Here is an 18,612-nt window from a genome sequence, read left to right on the forward strand (position 1 = left end):
GGGGAAGCAATAGACAGGTGAAAAGAAGTGAAAGGTCCGAGTGGGGAAAAGAGAAAGTGGGGGGGGGGATAGATTAGTAAACTGGAAAGAGAAATTGAAAAGCTATTTGTACAGATCTGATCACTACACAGTCCATTGAGGTGGAACAAGATAAAAAAGAACAATAAAGTGTAACAGCTGCAGAGAAAGTGTAGTGCAGGTAAGCAAGATCATAACGAGGTAGATTGTGAGGTCAAGATTCCACCTTATCATTCTAAGGAACTTTCTAAGGGTGTACTGAAAGCCCTGAAAGAAGTTGGTTGTTTTCAAGACAGGGCGAAAGATCACAGTTAAATTCAGCGACCACTTTATTATCTACCTCCTGTACCTAATAAAGTGGTGACTGAGTGTATGTTCACAGTCTTCTGCTGCGGTACCTCATTCTCATCAAAGTTCAGCGTGTTGTGTGTTCAGCTCACCACTGATGTAACTTGTTTATTTGAGTTGCTGTCACATTCCTGTCAGCTTGAACTCGTCTGGCCATTCTCCTCTGTCCTCTCTCATTAACGAGGCATTTTCACTCACAGAGCTACCAGTTTCTGGATGTTTTTGTTTCTCACACCATTCTTTGTGGCACCACAGTGAGGTAGCTGTTAGTGCAATGCTATTATAGCTCAGAACAGCAGAGCTCAATTCTACTGTCATCTGTAAGGAGTCTGTACGTCTTTTTCGGAGTGCTCTGGTTGTCTCCCACAGTCCAAAGACATGCCCCTAAGTAGATTAACTGGTCATTAAAAATTGTCCCCTGATTAGGCTGGGGTTAAACCTGCTGTTGCTGGGCGATGCAGCTTGAAGGACCAGGAGGGCCTATTCTGAAGAGTATCTCAATAAATAAATAAATTCTAATACTGTTGTGCGTGGAAGTCCCAGGAGATCAGCAGCTTCTGAGATACTCAAACCACCAGTCTGGCACCAACAATTATCCTGCTGTCAAAGTCACTTTGATCACATTTCTTTCCTATTCTGATGTTTGGTCTGAACAACAACTGGACCTCTTGACCATGTCTGCATGCTTTTAATGCATTGAGTTGCTGCCACATGATTGGCTGATTAGATATTTACATTGACGAGCAGCAATACCTAATAAAGTGGCCACCTAGTGTAGTCTAGGCCAATAAACATCTGATTTATGCTGGTCACCATGATCTTACTATCATAATTCATTTCAGTTGCTTTAGGGTTTAATATCTGAAGCATCCATAGAAATGTCCTTGGATTTAGTCACCTTTGCAAGGTTTATGTAATGACAAAACAAACAGGATCATTCCCTTTATTAGATGGAATAAATAGTCCACATATTTAGTTTTTATTCCTTGGAATATAGGACAATGAGGGTGAACTAAAAGAAATGTTTAAAATTATATCAGGTTTAGATGAGGTTGATGGTAAAGTCTTTTCCCCAAGGTAGGGCCATCCCTCCCCCTCCAAGCTTCACCTGTCGCCTGGTGGTTCTCTCTCCCCTCCCTCCAATTTCAAATCTAGTCCTCAGCTTTTTTTTCTCCAGTCCTGCTGAAGGATTTCAGCCCGAAACGTCAACTGTGCTTTTTTCCATAGATGCTGCCCAGCCTGCTGAGTTCCTCCAGCATTTTGTGGGCATAGACTTGGTATGAGAAGGGAAAGATTTAGAAGGGAACTAAAGGGCAACTTTTTTCATGCAGAGGGTGATGAGTATATGAAATACGACCATAAGACGTAGGAGCAGAATTAGGCCATTCAACCTATTGAGTCTGCTTTGCCATTCCATCAGGGATGATCTTGGATCCCACTCAACCCCATACACCTGCTTTCTCGCCATATCCTTTGATGCCCTGACCAATCAGGAAACTATCAACTTTCGCCTTAAATATACCCATGGACTTGGCCTCCACGAGCATTCCACAGATTAACTACTTTCTGGCTAAAAAAAATCCTCCATAACTCTGTTTTAAAAAATTGTCCCTTAATTTTCAGGCTGCGCCCTTAGTTCTAGATACTCCCACCATAAGAAACATCCACTCCACTTCCATCCTATCTAGTCCTTTCAAAATTTAATAGGTTTCAATGAGATCCCCCAATTCTTCTAAACTTCAGGGAGTGCAGGCCCAACACTGTTTTCCATCCGCCACTTTTTTGCCCATTCTTCTAATTTTAAGTCCTGCTCTAATCACATTGCTTCCTCAGTACTACCTACCCCTTTACCTATCTTCGTATCATCCTGCCAAAGGGTCTCGGCCCAAAACATCAACTGTACTTTTTTCCATAAATGCCACCTGGCCTGCTGAGTTCCTTCAGCATTTTATGTGTGTTGCTTGGGTTTCCAGCATCTGCAGATTTTCTCTTGTTCATATCATCCGCAAACTTTGCCACAAAGCCATCAAGTCTATTATTCAAATCATTGACAAGCAATGTGAAAAGTAGCAGCTCCAATACTGACCCGTGAGGAACATCACTAGTCACCGGCAGCCAACCAGAAAAGGCCCCCTTTATTCCTACTCACTGCCTCCTGCCTGTCTGCCATTCCTCTATTCAAGCCAGTATCTTTCCTGTAACACCATAGGACATTTTCTTGTTAAGCAGCCTAATGTGTGGCACCTTACCAAACACCTATTGAAAATCCAAGTAAGTGACATCAACTGCCTCTCCTTTGTCCACCCTGCTTGTTACTTCCTTGAAGAACTCTAATACATTTGTCAGGCAAGACTTCCCATGACAGAAACCATGCTGTCTTTGACTTATTTTATCATTAGTCTCCAAGTAGCCCAAAACCTCATCCTTAATAATGGATTCCAACACTTTCTCAACCATACAGGTTAGGAAAACTGGCCTATCATTTCCTCTCTTTTGCCTTCCTCCCTTCTTAAAGAGTGGAGTGACATTTGCAATCTTCCAGTCCTCCGGGACCATGCCAGGGTCAAGTGATTCTTGAAAGATCATGACCACTGTATCCATTATCTCTCCAGCACCCTCTCTCAGGACTCTGGGATGTAGTCTGCCTGGTCCGGGTGACTTATCCACCATAAGACCTTTCATTTGCCTAGCACTTCTTCCTTTGAAGTAGCAATGGCACTCACTCCTGCTCTCTGACACTCATGGATCTCTGGTCTATAGCTAGTGTCTTCCACAGTGAAGACAGGTACAAAGTACTTATTAAGTTCATCTGCCATTTCTTTGTCCCCCATTACAACCTCACCAGTGTAATTTTCCAGTGGTCCAATATCAACTCTCACTTCCCTTTCACTCTTTATATTACTAAAAAAACTTTTATTATCCTGCTTTATATTATTGGCTGGTTTCCCCTCACGTTTCAGCTTTTCCCTTCTTACAGCTTTTTAGTTGCCTTTTGTTGGATTTTAAAAGCTTCCCAATCACCCAACTTCCCACTCACTTTTGCTACCTTATATGCTCTTTCTTTGGCTTTTTTGTATTTCTTAACTTTCCTTGTCAGCCATGGCTGCCTAGCCCAGCCATTGAGAACTTTTTCTGTGGTGCATTTCTATCCTGTGCCTTGTGATCTATTCCCAGGAACTTCAGCCACCTCTATTCTGCTGTCCTCCCTGCCTGTATATCTTTCCAATCCACATGGACCTATAGCCACATCTTCTCTCATGCCTTTGTAATTCCCTTTATTCCATTGTAATACTGATATATGTGACTTATGCTTCTCCCTCTCAAGCTACAGTATGAATTCAATCATATTATAATCATTGCCTCCTGAGGGTTCCTTTACGTTAAGCTCCCGAATAAGATTTGGGTTATTATACAACACCCAATCCAAGATGGCCTTTCCCTGAGTAGGCTTGAGCACATGACGACGATGATGATGATGTCGACACAGGCCTGAGAGGCCAGCGTCGGGCATTTTCATGCCTTACAAGGCGCGGATCAGAAGGCTGTGTGGGGCACCACTCCTCGCACGGATATTTCGCAGTATTTTTCTTTATTTTACGAGGTCGAGTTGCGAGCTCAACACTCAACCCGGCACAGATGGAAAGCGTACTCGGGAGCGGCCCGACTGGATTCGAACCCGGGAACCTCCGTTCCGGAGTCCGGCGCTGATGTCACTGCGCCACCAGCTGACAAGCTGCTCTAAAAAGCTATCTCGTAGGCATTCAACAAATTCCCTCTCTGGCGATCTGACACTAACCTGATTTCCCCCAATCCCCTTGAATGTTGAAGTCCTCCATTATAATTGTGTCATTACTCTTATTGCATGCCTTTTCCAAGTCCCTTTGCAATCTCAGCTCCACATCTTCACTACTATTTGGAGGCTTATATATGATTCCCATAATAGTTTTATTTTACCTTTGCAGTTTCTTAACTCCACCCACAAAGATTCAACATTCTCTGACCCTATGTGGATAAATGTGAGGTTATCCACTTTGGTGGCAAAAACAGGAAAACAGATTATTATCTGAATGCTGGCTGATTAGGAAAAGGGGAGGTGCAACGAGACCTGGGTGTCATTATACACCAGTCATTGAAACTGGGCATGCAGATACAGCAGGCGGTGAAAAAGGCGAATGGTATGCTGGCATTCATAGCAAGAGGACTCGAGTACAGGAGCAGGGAGGTACTACTGCATTTGTACAAGGCCTTGGTGAGACCACACCTGGAGTATTGTGTGCAGTTTTGGTCCCCTAATCTGAGGAAAGACATTCTTGCCATAGAGGGAGTACAAAGAAGGTTCACCAGATTGATTCCTGGGATGGCAGGACTTTCATATGATGAAAGACTGGATCGACTAGGCTTATACTCATTGGAATTAAGAAGATTGAAGGGGGATCTTATTGAAACATATAAAATCCTAAAGGGATTGGACAGGCTAGATGCAGGAAGATTGTTCCCGATGTTGGGGAAGTCCAGAACGAGGGGTCACAGTTTGAGGATAATGGGGAAGCCTTTTAGGACCGAGATTAGGAAGAACTTCTTCACACAGAGAGTGGTGAACCTGTGGAATTCTCTGCCACAGGAAACAGTTGAGGCCAGTTCATTGGCTATATTTAAGAGGGAATTAGATATGGCCCTTGTGGCTACGGGGATCAGGGGGTATGGAAGGAAGGCAGGTACAGGGTTCTGAGTGGGATGATCAGCCACGATCATACTGAATGGCAGTGCAGGTTCGAAGGGCCGAATGGCCTACTCCTGCACCTATTTTCTATGTTTCTGTGTCACCTCTTTCTAAAGGTGTAGTTCCATTTCTTACCAGCAGAGCCACACCACTGCCTATGCCTCCTGCCTGTCCTTTCGATACAAAGTACATCCTTTGATGTTAAGCTCCCAACTATGGCCTTCTACCAGCCATGACTCAGTGATGCCCACAACGTCATACTGACCAATCTCTAATTGTACCACAAGTTTGTCTACCTTATTCTGAATGCTATGCGCATTTAAATACAACACCTTCAGTCCTGCATTCTTTGCCCTTTTGAATTTTGCCTCTGTGGTACAATTTAACTCTTTGTTCTGTCTGGATTTGTACCCAATCATTGGCTTGTCCTTCCTTACATTCATGTTACACCCATCATCTACTTGTAAACCTGTTGGCTCATCCTCAGCTCCTGATTCCCATCCCCCTGCTACATTATTTTAAACCACTCCCAACAGTTCTAGCAAACATGTCCACAAGAATATTGGTCCACTTCCAAGTGCAACCCATCCCTTTTGTACAGGTCACACCTGCTCTGAAGAGGTCCCCATTATCCAGAAATCTGAATCCTTGCCCCCTGCCACACATTTATCTGCCACCTCATTCTATTCCTATCCTCTCTGTCACATGGCACAGGCAGCAATCCCAAGATTACTACCCTCGAGGTCCTGCTTCTTAGCTTCCTTCCTAACTCCCTGTATTCTTTTTTCAGGACCTCCTCCCTTATCTACCTATGTTGTTGGTACCAATATGTACCACAAATTCTGGCTGCTCACCCTCCCTTTTCAGTATATTGTGGACTCGTTCAGAAACATCACAGACCCTGACACCTGGGAGGCAAACTACCATCTGTGTTTCCTTTTGGCATCCACAGAATTGCCTATCTATCCCCCTGACTATAGAGTCCTCTATTACTGCTGCCACCTTCTTCAGTTCCCTGCCCTTCTGAGCCACAGGCCCAGACTCAGTGCCAGAGGCACGGCCGCTGTTGCTTACCCCAGGTAGGTCGTCACCCCAGCAGTACTCAAAATGGAGTAGTTATTGATGCGGGAGACAGCCATAGGGGTGCTGTCCTCTATCTGACATTCTCCCTTCCCTCTCCTGACGTCACCTATTTATCTGTCTCTCCTAGCCTTGGGGCGACTACGTCCCTGTAACTCCGGTTTATCATTGCCTCACTTTCCCCCACAAGCGAAGGTCCTCGAGCTGCAGCTCCAGTTCCCTAACTCGGTCTCTAAGGATGTGCATCTCGATGCACCTGGCGCAGATGTGGCCACTGGGGAGGCCGGGAGTCTACTGGAAATCCCACATCTGACCCCCAGAACAGAAAACTGGCCCTGTAGACATACCCCCTATCCTTTCAAGAGTTAAATAAGAAAAAAGAAATAAGGAATGAACTTACCTACTTACCTTACCTCCGTCTGTTCTTGCCGAAGCCCTTTTGAGCCAAAGCCTGACTACCCTGACTCAGTCCACTCCAACGATGACTGCTCCCATGATGGCTGCTCCTCTAGGCCATACCCCTCTTTTAGAGAGACTGGGTTTTTAAAGCTCTTCATCGGACCTGTGTGGGGACACTTCTGTTGCGTCTGCACAGTACTCCAATCAACCAAAGGATGTTGCTGAGGTTGGTACGTTTAAGAAACACTTGGATAGATAAAAGGAGAGGTGGGATTTAGTGGGATATGGGCCAAACGCAGGATATTAGGACTATGAGGGGTATAAATAAAGTATGTTCGGGGTTTTTTCCTGAGGTTGTATAAGACTAAAACTAGATATCATAGGTTTAGGGTTAAATATATTTAAGGGGATCCTAAGGGTGAAACTTCTTCACTTAGAGGGTGGTACAAGTGTAGAATGAGCTGGCAGTAGAAGTAGTAGATGTTGGTTCAATTGCCATATTCAACAGAAGCTACACACGCAAAATTCTGGAGGACCTCAATGGGTTGAGGTTCTGCATCAGTCCTGATGCAGGGCCTCCACCAGAAGTATTGACCATCTCTCTGCCTCTGCAGATGCTGCCTGACCCACTGAATTTTCCAATGTTTTTTTTCTTAACTCCAAGTTCCAGCATCTCCTTCCTGGAGCATCATATCACATTCCATCCCAACTTGGAGATGTTTTTCTGCTCCACCTTCATGATGGGACTGGCCCAGATCGGGAAAATGTTACAAACTCAGCCGGCTCCATCACTGACAATGGCCTCCGCAGCATCGAGGACATCTTCACCCCATGAACCTCTGCATCCAACACATCATTCTCGGCAACTTTCGCCATCTCCAAAGGGATCCTACCACCAAGCACATCTTTATCTTTATTTTCAGGTGAGGCAACACTTCACCTAAAAGTCTGTTGGGTCATCTATTGTATATGGTGTTCCCAATGTGGCCTCCTCTACACTGGTGAGACCTCTCATAAATTGCAAGACCATTTTGTCACATACCCCTGCTCCATCCGCCAAAAGTGGAATTTCCTGATGGCCAACCATTTTGATTCCTATCCCCATTCACGTTATGACATGTCAGTATTGCCTCCTTTTTTGCCATGATGAGTCCACTCTCAGCGTGGAGGAGCAACACCTCATATTCCACTCTTCTCTCTTCTATTCTCCAGTCTGGCCTCTTACCTCTTCTTGCCTGCCTATCACCTCCCCCAGTGCCCCTCCTTCCCTTTCTCCCATGGCCTGGCTTCTAGCCATCCTTCTTCCCCTGCCCTCCCCCCACCATTTTATTTGGGCATCTTCCCCCTTCCTTTCCAGTCCTGAAGGGGGGTTTTGGCCTGAAGTCGACTGTGTATTCATTTCCATAGATGCTGCCTGACCTGCAGATTTCCTCCAGCATTTGTATGTGTTAATCTGGATTTCCAGCATCTGCAGAATTTCTTGTGTTCAGAATTTCTTCCCCCAGTGCTTTTCCAGCCCACTACACTACCATGCACCAGAATCTAACATCAAGGATGTGTATCCATGCACATTTTCAGGCTGAAAATCCTTAAAAGGTGGCATCTATCATTAAGGACCCCCATCACCCAGGACAAGCCCTCTTCTCATCGCTACCATCAAGGAGGAGCCTGAAGACACACTCTCAACATTTCATATAACCATATAACTATATAACAATTACAGCACGGAAACAGGCCATCTCAGCCCTTCTAGTCCGTGCCGAACTCTTACTCTCACCTAGTCCCACTGACCTGCACTCAGCCCATAACCCTCCATTCCTTTCCTGTCCATATAGCTATCCAATTTAACTTTAAATGACAACATCAAACCTGCCTCAACCACTTCTGCTGGAAGCTCGTTCCACACAGCTACCACTCTCTGAGTAAAGAAGTTCCCCCTCGTGTTACCCCAAAACTTTTGCCCTTTAACTCTCAACTCATGTCCTCTTGTTTGAATCTCCCCCATTCTCAATGGAAAAAGCCTATCCACGTCAACTCTATCTATCCCCCTCATAATTTTAAATACCTCTATCAAGTCCCCCCTCAACCTTCTACGCTCCAAAGAATAAAGACCCAACTTGTTCAACCTTTCTCTGGTAAAACCCAGGTAACATTCTAGTAAATCTTCTCTGTACTCTCTCAATTTTGTTGACATCTTTCCTATAATTCGGTGACCAGAACTGTACACAATACTCCAAACTTGGCCTCACCAATGCCTTGTACAATTTCAACATTACATCCCAACTCCTATAATAGTAGCTTTCAGTAATAGCTTGTTCCTCTAAAAATCTGAATGGAGAATGAACCCATAAAATCTACCTCAGTTTTTTTCCTTTTTGCATTACTTATTTAATTTTGTATATAAGGAGTGGGGGGGGGAAGAGGGGGAGAGAAGAGAGGGGAAGAGATGGAGAGAGGGGAGAGAGGAGAGAGGAGAGAAGAGAGAGGAGAGAAAGGAGAGGTGGAAGAAGGAGGCAGAGAGAGAGGACTAGAGAGGGCCAGAAAGGAGAAGAAAGATGGGGAGAGAGCGAGGATAGAGAAGGACAGAAAGCAGGCAGAAACGGGGTAGTGAGGCTGCAGGGAGAGGGTCAGAAGAGGGGAGGGAGAAGGGAGAAAGGGGATTGGGTCAGAGGGGAGAGGGAGGGGGTGAGAGAAGGGAGAAAGGCAGGAGAAAGAACAGGGCAGTGATGGGGAGAGAAAGGGGGGAGAGAGAGGCAGAAGAACAGTGAGTCAGAGATCAGAGGTGAGAGAAGAGGCTGATTCTGCATTTGAACAGCAGCCAATCCTGTCAGGATTCATTAGCAAGTACAAATTAAAATAAGGCAGGGCCAAGCAGAGTGGCCTGTGTTGGAGTGGACAGTGTTAGAATGGGGATTTTGAGGATTTAGCTCCTTGAGGCATCATCGAGGAGAGCCTTGAGTGAGAGAAGGCAAAAAAGCTGTAGGTATTTTTTTCAGTTTATTGATTGTTTTTCTTCTTTATATTTGCACAGTTTAGAACAGTCGGGATGTGAGGCAGGATAGTGAAATGCTCCTCTTGCAGGATGTGGGAGGGCAGTGAGACCTCCATTGTGGCTGACTACACCTGCCAGAAATGCACCCAGCTGCAGTTTCTAACTATCTGTGTTAAGGAGTTGAAGTTGGAAATAGATAGATAGATACTTTACTGATCCGAAAGGAAAGTACAGTGTCACAGTAGCATTATAAGTGCACACAGATATACAAATATTAGAAGAGAAGTAGAAAGAATAAAAAATAAGTTACCACAAACAGTCTAACAGGAGGGGGTCATCACTTCCCCAGCTATAGGTTGACTCATTATAGAGTCTAATAGCCGAGGGCAAGAATGACCTCATATAGTGCTATTTGGAGAAGCACAGTTGTCTTAACCTATTACTAAAAGTGCTCCTCTGTTCAGCCAAGGTGGCATGCAGAGGATGAGCTCCAGATCGCTTGGGAGGCTGAGGGGCTGATAGATAGGACACATAGAGAGGTAGTTACACCCAAGGTGCAGGACACAGGAAACTAGATGAGAGAGGTAGGGGAAAGGGGTTAAAGAGCCAGTGCGGAGTATTGCAGTGGCCAACCCCCTCAACAACAGGTATACCACTTTGGATACTTTTGGGGGGGAATGACCTAACAGAGGAAAGTCACGGTGATCAGGTCTCTGCAGGTCTCTGGCATTGAGTCTGGCTCTGTGGCTCAGAAGGGAAGGGAGAGAAGAGGCGAACTGTGGTGGTAGGGGATTCATCAGTTAGGGAAACAGAAAGGAGGTTCTGTGGATGAGAGCAGGATGCTTGGATAGTACATTGTCTCTTGGGTGCCAAGTACGGGACATCTCAGATCAAGTCCTCAGCATACTTAAGTGGGAGAGTGAGCATCCAGAGGTCGCGGTCCACATAGGTACCAATGACATAGGTAGGAAGAGTGACAAGGTTCAGCAGAGTGAGTTCAGGGAGTTAGGTGTTAAGTTATTTAGCAGGGTTCCAGGGAAGTGAGCCCAGGATTACTACCTGTGCCATATGCTAGTGAAGCCAGAAATAGGAAGATTACACAGTTTAACATGTTAGATTAGATTATTAGATTATGAGGACACGCAGTCCTCTTTTATTGTCATTTAGTAATGCATGCATTAAGAAATGATACAATGTTCCTCCGGTGTGATATCACAGAAACACAAGACAGACCAAGACTGAAAAACTGACGAAAACCACATAATTATAACATATAGTTACAACAGTGCAAAGCAATACTGGAGCTTGATGAAGAACAGGCCATGGGCACGGTAAAAAAAAGTTCAAAGTCTCTCGAAAGTCCCATTATCTCACGCAGATGGGAGAAGGAAGAAAACTCTCTTCCTGCCATGAGCTACCAGCGCCGCAAACTTGCCGATGCAGCATCCTGGAAGCACCCGACCACAGTCCGAATCTGAGTCCATCGGAAAACTTCGAGCCTCCAACCAGCCCTCCGACACCGAGCACCGAGCACCATCTCTGCTGAGTGCTTCGACCCCGGCCCCGGCCACCAGCAACAGGAAAAGCCAAGGATTTGGGGCCTTCCCTCCAGAGATTCTCGATCGCACAGTAGCAGCGGCAGCGAACCAGGCATTTCGGAAGTTTCTCCAGATGCTCCTCCGTGCTTCTCACGTCTGTCTCCATCAAATCAGAACTGTGCATGGCCCCTATTTAATAAACACGATATCATTTCATCGGAGAGGCCGCGCGCGCTGCGCCGCGCTGCCATTTTCTCCTCCGGCCTTGTGGCTAAGGAGTTAGTGTAGGAGGGAGGGCATCAGACTTTTGGATCATTGTGCTCTCTTCCAGAGAAGGTGGGACCTGTACAGATGAGACCTGAACTGAAGGGGGATTAATTACTTGGTAGGGGGTCTTAAGCTGGAGTTGCAGGGGTGGGGTGGGAACCAGAGTGCCAGAACAGATAGTGGAGAGGCTGCGGAAACAGATGTCGTAAAGAACTCAGACAAATTCAGGAATCAAAGGGTTGAGCATGGTGTGACTACTATCCTGAGCTGCATATATTTCAATGCAGGAAGTATTACAAAAAAAAAGGCAGATGAGCTCAGGGCATGGATCAATACATGGATTTATGATATTGTAGCCATTAGTGAGACCTGGCTGCAGGAGGGGCAGGACTGGCAGCTCAATATTCCAGAGTTCCATTGTTTTAGACATGATAGAACAGGAGGGATTAAAGGAGGAGGGCTGACGTTACTAGTCAGGGAAAATGTCATGGCAGGGCTCAGTCAGGACAGAGTGGAGCAATCAACTAGTGAGGCATTATGGGTGGAAATGAGGAATAAGAAAGGTATGACCATGTTAATGGGTCTACTCTATATTATAGACCACCCAACAGTCTGCAGGGTTTAAGAGCAACAAATTTGTAGAGAGATTGCAGACTATTACAGGAAGCATAAGGTTATGATAGCAGGTGATTTTAACTTTCTAAATATTGACCGGGACTCCCGCACTGAAAAAGGACAAGAAGGGATAGAGTTTTTCCAGTGGGTTCCGGGAAGTTTCGTTAATCAGTACGCAGAAGCCCCAGTGACAGAGTGTGCAATATATGATCTCTTAATAGGGAGTGAGACAGGGCAGGTGACAAAAGTTTGTATAGCAGAACACTTTGCATCTAGTGATCATATTGCCATTAGTTTCAAGGTAATTATGGAAAAATATAGGTCTGGTCCTTAGTATGAGACTCTAAATTGGAGAAACGCCAATATTGATGGTATCAGAAAGGATCTGACAAGTATGGATTGGGACATTTTCAATCCTTTGTTTTCACTTTTGTTTTCTGGCAAAGGTGTACTTGGTAAGTGGGAGGCCTTCAAAAGTGAAATTTTGAGAGTGCAAAGCTAGTTGTGCCTATCAGAATAAACAGGAAGGAGAACAGGTTTAGGGAATCTTGGTTTTCAAGAGATGTTGAGGCCCGGTTAAGACAAAAAAGGAGGTGCATAGCAGGTATAAGCAGGTAGGAACAAATGAGGTACTTGAGGAGTATAAGGGCTTCTACGGATATGTTAAGAACAAAAGGATTGCAAAGGACAAAATTGGTCCTCTGGCAGATCAGAATGGTAATCTTTGTGTGGAGCCAAAAGAGGTGGGGAGATCTTAAGTGGATTTTTTGCTCAGGAGATGGAGACAATATCTATACATGTCTGTCAGGGACTGTCTGCAGATTACAGAGGAGAAGGTGTTTGCTGTCTTGAGGCAAATCAGGGTGGACAAATTCCCAGGAAATGACAATGTGTCCCCTTGGACCATGTGGGAGGCAAGTGCAGAAATTGCAGGGGCTCTAGTAGAGGTATATAAATCAGCCTTAGCGACCGGTGAGGTACTGGAGGATTGGAGGATAGCTCATGTTGTCTGCTATTTAAGAAAGGCTCTAAAAATAAACCAGGAAATGATAGGTCAGTGAGCCTGACATCAACAGTGGGAACATTACTGGAAGGTGTTATATGAGTATTTGTATCGACCTGGACTGATTAAGAATAGTGTTGGTGAGAAAGAGCGACAGTGAAAGAATCAGTGAAAATGAATGAATTGAGGATAGAGGAGGCAAACAACCTAATTGTGTTTGTTCTTGCCGCGTGCTTTGGGGTGGATGCTGCCATTTTGTGCAGATACTCTGTTCTCAATTTTGAGGGCATAATGAATGTTTTAAAGTAGATGCAATGATGCTCCAGGTAATCTGCTGGACTAGAAATCATTTCCAAATAAGTTACTTGTTTGTTTGGATATAACATGCAGGTTTGTCAGTGATGGGGTTGATGCCTGCCTGGAGTGACTTGAGCTCATTGCTGATTGAGAACAAAGAGGCATATATTGTCGACTAACAACAGGAATTCTGCAGATGCTGGAAATTCAAGCAACACATATCAAAGTTGCTGGTGAACGCAGCAGGCCAGGCAGCATCTGTAGGAAGAGGTGCAGTCGACGTTTCAGGCCGAGACCCTTCGTCAGGACTAACTGAAGGAAGAGTGAGTAGGGGATTTGAAAGTTGGAGGGGGAGGGGGAGATCCAAAATGATAGGAGAAGACAGGAGGGAGAGGGATAGACTGTTGCTTGCTGGGAAGAGGGCAATAAGTGGATGATAGCCTGGAGCAGAGCCAATAACAAAGTGTTAAAGGTCAGGCTCATGATCTGTGGCCAGTGACACTGGAATGCAATATTTGAATTGATAAGGAATGGATATAAAAGTGGACACTTTATGCTTGCTGGCAGCAGTAACCTCAAAGAATAATCATTGCAGATACAAGCGTGAGTGACCTTGTGTGGAACATGTGGTGAGTGAATCAGGACTATGAGAAATACCTTTGCCTGGGTAATACCTTTGCTAGTCTTTGACTATGCGGGAGAGTCGAGGATACTTAATGCATGTGCACACAAGGTATTTAGTGCATGAATTCACGTACTTGTTCATTTATACAATAAAGGTACTTGTCGGTAAGATCTTGCTGTGTCTCTCTGATCATTATTACAATATTCTCGTATGGGAGGTTGGTCAAGGAGGTTCGGTTGCTTGACATTCAAGATAAGGTGGCAGATTGGATTAGACATTGACTTTGCAGGAGAAGCCAAAGAGTGGTATTAAATGCTTGCCTCTCTGACTGGAGGTTTGTGACTAGTGGAGTGCCACAGGGACCGGTGCTGGATCCGTTGTTGTTCGTCGTCTAGATCAATCATCTGGATGATAATGTGATTAACCGGATCAGCAAATTTGCAGATGACACCAAGATGCAGGGTTTAATGGACAGCGAGCAAGACTATCAAAGCTTACAGTGGAATCTGGACAGCTAGAAAAATGGACTGAAAAATGGCACATGGAATTTAAAGCAGCCAAGTGTGAGGTATTGCATTTTGGGAGGACCAACTGGTATACGTCTGACACATTGAGCGGTAAGGCCCAGAGAAGTGTAGGAATACAATTCATTGACAGTGATACCACAGGTAGATGGGGTCATCAAGAAAGCTTTTGACTCATTTGCCTTCGTAGATCAAAGTATTGAGTACAGGAGACATGATGTGATGTTATATTAAAGCTGTATAAGATATTGCTGAGACCTAATTTGTGTACAGTTTTGGTCACCTACCTATGGGAAAGATATAAATAAGATTGAAGGAGTACAGAGAAAACTTACAAGGATGTTGCAAGGACTGGACAACCTGATATAGACAGAAAGAAAGTGAGCAAGAAGAAGAAAGGTGTGAATGAAAGAAGGAATGTGAAAAAGAAAAGAGCAGGATAAAGAGAGAGAAACAAGCTGGGATTGGGAGAGAAGAAAGGACCGAAGCAGATCCAAGAGCTGTCAGGACCACTTCCTGAAATCTCAGAGACAAGTCCTACACCCACCATGGAGGAGGCTCCAGAGTCTCCCCTGCCCAGCAAAGTGATCCCTCTTTGGCGTTAACCGACAAGAGTCCGACATCCTCCACAGCGATTAAATCTTTAGGCCTGAATGGGACAGTTCAAACATTTCGTTGCTGTGAATGTCTGTACTGTATAGGATTTGTATTACATAGTACACAGTGTATATAGTTGTGATACATTCCATATTGAGTTATAGGGTGTTTATAAGGAGGACTGTTGTGTATTTAATGTTTCAGTAGTATTTAAGAAATATTATAAATGCATTGTTTGATTAAGCATTCTTATTCATTTAAATAATTCATTACATGTTATATGTAAAAATAAGTGAATTGCACATGTCATCACACCAACACATCACGTGTGCATCTTGCTTTAAAAAGGAACGTACATGAGCTATCTTTCGGCTCCCTTGTTTCCTTTCAAATTGTTTCATGTTTTAGAGTTACAGATCATCACAGAAAGTGGTTTATTGATCAATTATTGAGATGTTCACACTATAGGAAGAACAAAATCAGCAGTTACAGGCAGAGGCTTTTACCAGTGCTATTCAAGGGTAATTGACATATTTATACTATGAGAACATACTGTTAATTTTACTATGACAGCACAGAATGTCACCTGTGCACAAAACCCCAGCACCATGTTCCCGACCCCTGGTGAGGACGATAGGGGAAATCCAAAGATTCCTGTTCCTATCTGCTGTTCTGTAAAGTCTGTTGACAAACGCTGTCTGTGGACAGGACATGGGAAGCAATGGTGTGGGAGTGACCCCTGGGCCCATCCACTTCATTCTGGTGAACCAAACAACCAACCTTTGAATGTACTCAGTAGGTGACCTATGAACTACCAGAAAGCCACTAACACAAGAGAAAAGGTCTATGTGCTCATGGCTTCTGGGAAGGTGGCAAGGGTGATGGCCTTACTTGGAGAGAGCAAAAAAAGAAGGAAAATGCTGGGCATAAATGAATATTTAAGAGTGATGAGTAAATTAATGCAAATAACTACTTGTTACCACCCCACAGACCTTTCTATCCCCCAATATGCTCCCCAAAACCTCTCTTTTCGACTTGAGTTTTCAATCGTCTATAAATTGTCTCTTCTCTAAGAATGAGAGGTAGAAATTGAGAAGAAGTTAATGGTAATTAACTTCAGACCAGAAGAGGCTACTGTGGGAGGTGAGGGAGGAGATTGCTGAGCCTCTCCTTTCAGTCATTCTACAAAATGAGTTTGAACAGTATTTCAAAGATACCAAACTGAAGCCTGCTGAGAACTAATACTGGAAAAAAGGTAACATCTGTGGGAATGACATTCGTACCATGAAATACAACAACCAACAAGCCACATTGAACTTGTATGTGGCCAAAATGGGAGGACCAGCGTTGTGGGGTCATGATTGGCTGAGACAACGCCAACTTGATTGGAGATCCACCCAACATTTGCATGCCACATCCCTTGCAACGAAGCCAACTGAAAGCAAAGTAAGAAAGCTACAGGATGATGTTACAGCAGTGTTCAAGGATGGCACTGGAAAACTCAAACATATCAAGGGTAAAATAGTGTTAAATGAAAATTCTGCACCCACGTTTTGCAAAGTTCCTCCAGTTGCTTATACCATCCATAATAAAATAGCCAGTGAGTTAGATTTCATGGAGACCTGAAGAATTCTTTCCAAGGTTAAGTGGAGCCCATGGTCTCAGCAGCCAAGAAGAATGGGTCTGTCAGAATCTGTAGTGGTTTTGAGGTTACAATGAGCCCAGTGAGGCAAGTAGATCAATACCCTCTGCCCAGGATAGAGGATATATTTGCAAACCCTTCTGGAAGAAAACACTTCAGCAAAGTGGACTTAGCTGAGGCCTGCTTAAATATTGAGGTGGAAGAAGAGCCCAAAGTGCTTCTCGCCACAGGCATTCACAAAGGTCCTTAGTGTCATAATAGGCTTAATTCTGGAATATTATCTACACCTGCAGTCTGGCAGAAAGCCATGGACCAGGTCCTGTAGGGCTACCCAGGCACTCAGTGTTACCTGGATGACATGATTGTTACTGGTCAGGATGACAAAGAACATCTACAAAACCTCAAAACAGTGTTAAAAATATTCGAAAATTATGGGCTTCCAGCACAATGCGACAAGTGTGAACTCTTTAACCCAAGCTTCACTTACTGTGGCCACACCGTCAACACATAAGGATTATACAAGTGTGTAGAGAAAATTCATGCAGTGGTTGATGTCCCAAGGCCAAAGGATGTGTCACAGTTGTCATCCTTTGTAGGATTTGTCAACTACTATAACAGGTTCCTGCTAAACCTGGTTACTGTGCTCCACCCCTTGAACTCGTTACTGCAGATCAGGAAGAAATGGCAATGGGCAAAGCAGTGTGAGGTGGCTTTCAAAAAGGAAAATGAAACGGTAACATCAAACTCTGCCCTCACATTATGATCCACATCGTCCAGTGAAGCTTGTCTGTGTTGCCTCGCCTTATGCAGTCATGGCACGTGCTGAGTTATGGAAGTGAATGCATTTGCATCATGATCCCTTACCACTGCAGAGAAAAATTACACACAGATTGACAGAAAAGCCTTGAGTCTGGTTTGGGGTGTAAAACATTTCAACCAGTACTTGTATGAGAGAGAGTTTACCCTTGTTACTGATCATCAACCGCCAGTGTCCATTTTCAATCCACCAAAGGGTGCTCCACGAACAGCAGCAGCACAAATGCAGAGGTGGGCTCTGTTTCTTGGAGGACATAATTAAAAGATTGAATTCAAGAGGACAACTGATCATGGGAATGCTGATGGATTATCCCATTAACCCTTGGAAAAGAAAACACTGGGAAAATTTACAAAAATAAAGGCACTTCTCTGGATGTGCTCTCCCCAAAGCAAATCAAAAGTCTCCCAAAGGGCAACCAGGAAAGATTGCACACTGTCTCAGGTCTACATTGGCCACCCAAAGCGGCTTGAATGTGCAACAGAATCTCCAGTTTCCTCATTTTCACCGGCGCCTAGATGAACCTGCACTTGACGGAAGTTGCCTCTGTGAGGATTGAGAGTTTCTGTACCTTCTAAGCTGAGAGCTGAAGTGTTGGCAGAGCCACATGTCGTCACCTAGGCATGATTAAAATGAAAGCGTTGGCGCGAAGCTTTGTCAGGTGATCTGGGATAGATCAGCAGATCGAACAGCTTGCCATGCACTGAGCGGGATATTGACATGTCCAGGAGATGCCAAGAGTAGCGCCTCTCCATCCTCGGGAATGCTCTGCATTGCCCTGGCAAAGTATTCATGTGGATTTTACAGGACTGTTCATGGGCACACATTTCTTGGTGGTAGTAGATACAGCTATAAAGTGGCCAAAACTATCCCTAGTAGCCTCCACTGCAGCCTTGCCCACTGTTGATGCATTGAGAACCCTCTTCACAAGGACTGGTGTTCCAGAATATTTAAGCTGTGACAATGGATCACAATTTGTGATGGAACAGTTTCAGTCATTCCTAAAAACAAATGGAATAACATATATTACATCTACACAGAAAGATTTGTTCGGGGTCTAAACAACGCACTGTGAGCAGTGTCAGCAGAACAACACCTGCCAATTTCCTCCTTGCATATCACAATGCAGCACA

Source organism: Mobula hypostoma, chromosome 18 (genome assembly GCF_963921235.1).
Source record: "Mobula hypostoma chromosome 18, sMobHyp1.1, whole genome shotgun sequence".
Taxonomy (NCBI): domain Eukaryota; kingdom Metazoa; phylum Chordata; class Chondrichthyes; order Myliobatiformes; family Myliobatidae; genus Mobula; species Mobula hypostoma.